The sequence below is a fragment of the Solea senegalensis genome, linkage group LG21, assembly GCF_019176455.1.
Source record: "Solea senegalensis isolate Sse05_10M linkage group LG21, IFAPA_SoseM_1, whole genome shotgun sequence".
Lineage (NCBI taxonomy): Eukaryota > Metazoa > Chordata > Actinopteri > Pleuronectiformes > Soleidae > Solea > Solea senegalensis.
Window position 1 is genome coordinate 16,791,561 of NC_058040.1, and position 6,382 is coordinate 16,797,942.

A 6,382-nucleotide genomic window follows, 5' to 3' on the forward strand; every position below is an offset into this window, starting at 1 on the left:
ACACCCAGGCCCCGCCTACATCCTGCCTCTGTGCGGCTGAGCCATCCAACTATACGTCAACATCGCCGCCATATTGGTCCGGGCAAAAATCAAATTTTTTTTCTCTGTATAATATTCGTATGTATATTCGAAATATTCGTATGAGTCGTTTATATATTTAAATTGCCGTGATGTACAAAGAGTAAATTTACATGTATAACAATAATTACTGCTAATGTGTCAACACAAACTACTCTTCACTAACTTTAATAATGCAGTGTCATCATTGACACGCATCCAATAGTTTTATTACAGTATAAATTACCATTTATATACATGGCACTTTATTCTTGCATTGTGGTTTATTATGTCATGTTTTATAATATCCAACATTTTTATTCTGTGTTATTTCCCTCGTTATTGTCTTTTGCTTGCCGTCACGATTATACTGCGTATTGTAGGATGAGCCAAAATGATGCTTAGTATCTTTTCTCAATCTGATACTGGACAAAATCACTAAAATCAGATATTGGAAAAAAATGCAGCAGAAGAATTTTAACTGTCAGGTTATTGGCTGTTCATTTCCTCTTTATTAAAGCTACATGTTGAGCATCATGTTTTTGAAATAGCTAGTTTTTGGCTGTATTGTGGGCTATCAAAAACAAAAGTCTCGAAGACTTAGAATGGCTATAATAAGCTAAAACGTCACCCCCTAGTGGAATGGAGGTGGACATATCTATAAAAAAATCGATTCTTCACTATTGATTGTATACTTGGATATGGACAGTAGAACAACTGTACGGCATAGTAGAGCTACAACCATTGCTCACAAATGGTGTGTTCCAGTTGTAGTGGGAAGTCAGAATTTCCAACTTGGAAACTCTGCAAACCCCGTTATAGGATTCCAAGATGGCTGCCAATTGTGTCAATAGTAAAAAAAAACAACACTCTGCTACTTTTACTGTTGACTGTCCTTTTGTCATATTCACTAAATAATGTATAATATATTATACATTATTTATATTAATCTACATATGACCTAATTATTCATGTCAAATACTTATACTTAATTATTTTCAATATACTATATATGCAGAGAAGATTTTTTTGTTTTCAGTTTGATTGGGTTTCGGTGGGACATTTTTTGCGCTTAATGGTCTGAGTGTAACATCTGTTTGTACACAGTTTATTTCTAATTTCTAACTAATCACATCAATTAACTATAATAAAATGTGGATAATCGATTTTCGTTATCATTAATAAAAACAAAAACCTTTGCTAGTGACATGACACCATTTGCAAATCAATAAATCTGACGTCATCAGTAGTGGGCGGGGTTTAGGTCCAGGCACCATGGCTTCGGTCGGGACCGAGGTGAGTGTGTGAGCATTCTCTCTTCTTCTTCTTCTTCTTCTTCTTATCTGTGGATACTACTCTCGTTTCTTTTCCACGCTGTCCACCGCGGAACCACGGATCGTGTTTCCCTCTCGCCGCCGGCCCCGGCTCTTGTGAGCGGGCAGATTGTCGGAGTCGCGGTGCCGGTAGGTGGTGAATTTCCCGCGGCCGGAGCCGCAGCAGTAGCGGCGGCAGCAGCAGCAGCAGCGTCCTGCTTTTGTGTCGGACCGGAGGTTTGCTAGCTGCGCCCCGGAACATGAATGATGCGTGCGAGCGCGCTGTGAGCCCCTCAGCGGGGTTTTCTCATCCATGTTCCCGACTCATGTCAGTGTCCCCGCTGCTGTACTGCTTCAGCGGGTCAAAATAAACCCCTCTGTTGTGTCCCCTTTTAGCCTGTTATTATCGTTTTTTGTCCCGACTGTGTTGTGTTTGTCACCCGCTCACTCGTTGCTGATGTGTACACCGCTGTTTAGCTAGCAGCTAGCAGCCGTGCTAACTAGCAGACTGTGCAGAAATCCACATAAAAACCAGGTTTTCTGACGTTTCCGTTCTCTTTTGACGATTAAAGGTGACTCGTGTGTGATGTGGAGGACCTCGGCTCGGTGTCTGGCGCTCTTTATCGCCGGTGTGTTTGCTGTTCACTGCTCTGTTAGCTCTGTAATCATAAATGTTGCATTATCAGAGCTGCTCTAAGCGTGAAAATATGAAACGCGAATAAGCCCAGGTTTTTAGACAAGTTTGCATGATTATTCATCACCTGCAAACAGATTTGAATGCTAATGTCCTCGGTGGAGGTTTGTCTTTGTGAGCTTTTTGCAGTCATCACTCTGAGTCTCTGTAAATGTGGTTGTTACCAGAATTTCTTTTCTGAGTTGCACCAGTAAATAATGACATATTTTACACATTAGTCGACAGGAATTCACGTTTATTTATATTTTCGCAGTAAATGTAGCACTGTTAAAAAGTCTTTCTTTTCTTCTTGATTTTTTTCTTTATTTTTGATACCTGCGATTCACTCTTGCGCCTGCAGAGGGCGCTCTAGCAACGTGGTGGATGATACAGTGTCACATCAGCAGCAGCAGTAGGTTCACTTCTCTTCATCAAAGTGCTATCTGGATTCTGCACTTAATAAACACTACTAAACACAACTAGTTTTAATAGTCGATGTATTAGTTTTAGTGTTTTTCTTTTTTATTTTGGTACTATTTTCGATTCCGTTCCTAATGGACGACGCTAGCTCAGTGGTGGAGCGAGTTGTCTTTCATCTTAAATGTTGTGGGTTTGATTCCCGGATCTGCAAGTCTACATGTATGCCGATATGTCCTTGGCCAAGACACTCCTGACCGCTGTGTAAATGTGATTACCCTAGACTGTTTACAAGTAGTTTGCCAGATGAGGCCAATCATGAAGTAAGGACATACTGAACAGCCACCAGGGGGCGACTCTGCTGGATCCAAAAGGACTAGCTAAATTTATTTTCTCCTTTTATTTAGTAGATTTATAACATCCCTAAACATTTTTCTATTTAGTGAATGATCTCAGTCACTAGTTTAAAGGATGTGTCCTATTTAGAGAGAAATAGACAATAATACACAACGCATTTGCCTGACTGATTGACAGCTGGTTGCAGGTGAGGTTTGTTGATTTCTTGTCACAAAAAGAAACCTTTGCCAGGCAGAACTGTCGTGGTATGAGTGGCGGATCCTGGGGCTTCACAGTGGCAGTTAATTTTGCAATGAGAAAATCACGTCTATTTTTAGATACAGTCTTTGGGGATTTGAGCTTCTTGAACGTTAATGTGAGTGTGGTTTCTTTGCTCCTACAAGCAGTTCAGTTCATTTTATCATGGTATGGTTTGGAATGGCTTGATCTGGTTTTTACTGCGAGTTGTGCAGGCCAGACGATGATACTGTATGCTGTGTGTCCGTCATTGTTCAGTTGGTTGGTTGGTTTGGTACAGTACAGTATATTTGGAATGGGAAAGCCCTGGGTCAAGCTTGTGTTTCGAGAGTGTGGGTTATGCCCAGTGACTGCGTCGCTAACGACGACAACAATGGAGGACGTCTAGCAGCTCTTTTGTTCCTGCTCGGTTTGTGGCTGTTAGTCTTAACAAGACGTCAAGCTTTATATGAGAATATTCTCCAGTGGGTGTACTGTGGGTGACTTGCTTAAGTTCATTTGATGACGTTTCACCTCTCATCCAATCCATCCACATTTTAAATGCCAATGTCAGCTGATATTGTCATTCAAGTAACCACCTCATTGTTTCCTGGAAGTGATGATTCCATGTCGACCAATCGGTGGACTGCAGTGTGCCTCACTCCACCCTTTAGGTGCTACACTACTGTTTCTAGCAGCGGGGGACCTAAAAGCAGAGTAGTGGTAGTTGAACAGCCCCTCTCTAAACTCCCATGTGATTGGTCAAAGTCTCTTGTGATGATTACATATTTCGTTGTGAGGTTGCAAACAGCCCAGATGAGACACAGCAGTCATTCTCTCTCTCTCTCTCTCTCCCTCATAACTGGATTTACATTATGAGATATATTATGATGTAATTATTGCATACTGCAGCTTTATTGGCACAAAGTGTATTGTAGTGTTGTGTGTGTGTACTTTGGTCTGGTAGACTCCTGTTCTGGATTACCTTGTACAGGTGTTTCTGATTTCCTGTTCACTCACAAAGTACATGAACATTGTGAGGAGAAGTTTGGTCTCTGCAGCTCTTTGGACTCCTGTTGTTTGAAGCAGTTTTCATTCATTTGATTGGTTGATTAAGTAAATAAGAGCAACTCCTGATCATGTCTTGGTGGCTGTACACGCGAGGTTCAGTGCTGCCCTCCATGGGACAAAATGTCCTTCAACACAGTTGGAAGTTCTTTGTTGTATTTCAGAGTTCTTTGTCTAATAATTTGCAGCAGACTCTGCGCAGAAGAGGTTTAACGCTAAGAGTCATAGCTATCAAAGTTCTTGTCTTGGTTTTCAGACGTGCTTGTGTCGTCATGGAGACGACACTCTGTGGATCACACGTGATGCCAGTATTATCTTGGTAGGCTATAAACAGCCATAGACGTGCAGTCTCATCATTCACCATTAGATGTCACTGCTTCTCATGTTTGCACATGCACTGCGACCGAAATCCAGGACACTTGTGTTTTATCTGTATGGAAACAGAACGTTTCCTATACAATCTTTTTCTTTTGCGTCCATGACACGATTTCGTAAACATAGTTAACTGTTTTTATGTGCACGAAACGCCACAAAATAGTCCTAAAGACTCATCGCTGTTAGCGTCATGGGAAGTCTCAAACAGAACGTCCTGAAAAGCTTTCAGAAAAGAGTTATCAGGTCATTATTTTGACGGGTTAGTGTTTGAATGAACACTGTAAACAACAATGCAGCGTACTTTAATATCAGGTTCAACGTTTCTGATGGTTCTCGAATGCTTCAGACAGAGCAGCTACCAAACAAACGGCTCTACAGTATTCTGCTGTTTATTTACAAAACTTGTTTCTCGATATCGTGTCAGGCTGAATTTAGCATATTATACCTTTTTTAAATAGTTCTTTGCCTCTGGCTGTTGTCGTTATGTGTCGTATTTTATCACACAGTGCATAACAAATGAACTATTCCTGTGGAACTGCTCTATAAATGTTTCTTTACCAACCGTATTGGCCTTTTCCCCCTCTTTATTAGAGGGAAAAGAAACCTTCTCTTAAAAAGTGATAGAGTTGGTGGAAAAGAACATTGTCCCTCTTCTGTTTTTGTGCATCGGTGCCTGAAAGTTGATAAACCTGAGCTCATGTGTCCGTCCTTCTCTGCGCGAGGTTGTTCTTCATTGTTTGGCTGTGAAACAGGAGTCGTCTCAGACATCTGTACGTTTGGCATTCCAGGCTGTCTGAGATTTTCCTTGAGCAAACGTGGAAGGGAAGTCCAAAGCAGAACCTTAAAACCCTTAGTTTGAGTCCAAAATATACGACCTGCATGTGAAGTCACCACGACTTGGTCCACCAGAGGGTGTAATGAGCACAGCTTGGCCTTGGATCCACTTTGAATAAACCCTGGTTTATCTGACATCAACCAGGGTTTCTGTCTTAACCGTACAATCGTGACACCAGGGCATATGAAAAGCAACATGTAGAAGTTTTTCGGGTTCTCGACTGCAGATGAGAAAATAGGGAACAATTTGCGGATTTAGCTTAGCTGTTCACTCTACCCAAGTGAATCGGCAGTTTCATAACAGACAATATTGTCACATTTGTGTTTGTGGACAAGGCAGGGGATATCCATAAACACCCTCTCAGGTTTTTTACACAAATTCACAGCCCTATTTGCTGCTCAGTGCTGATTTTCACAGGTAGACTTCGTATTTTTTACGTTTAAAGTGAAAAACAGGGATATGACATAGGTTGTAGAATGACTCGAAAGAAAAAATGCAGGCTTTCCCTTGTGGCAACATCAAACTCAATCTCTACGACTGTGGGATGGTTAGTTAGACCGCATTTTCAAGTCGCTCGTTTTACGAAAATCTCGATTTTGGTGATCGAATTCACCGCGATCAAATGATTTATCGATTACCAAATAAACCGTCAACTATTTTGGTGATTGCTTAAAGGTAGGGATCCTTCCGAAGCTACGCCTCCCAAGCGCAATGCTTGTTCGCGAAGAGCATTGGTTTCACACGGATTCACGAGCACTGCACAGCATCAGTAACTTTCCGGGGCTTTTCGGTGATGCTAACGTTTTTTGGACACATGTTTAATTGACGACGGAAAACAACAAATACTCTCAAAAGATCGCCAAGACGGTTGTCGCCGCCATTCAAACGCAGCTCACTCACTGTCTTCTGAGCATGCTCAATTGCCGCATGAAGAGGGGTACGTACCGGGGAGGGGTGGCAGTTTAATTGATGTGTCATGATCCAATTAATTCGTTTTGGCCGTTGAATATGATTGGATGGCGTTTTCACAGGCGTGTCCGTTCCACGGGGTAACTGACGACATTTTTTATT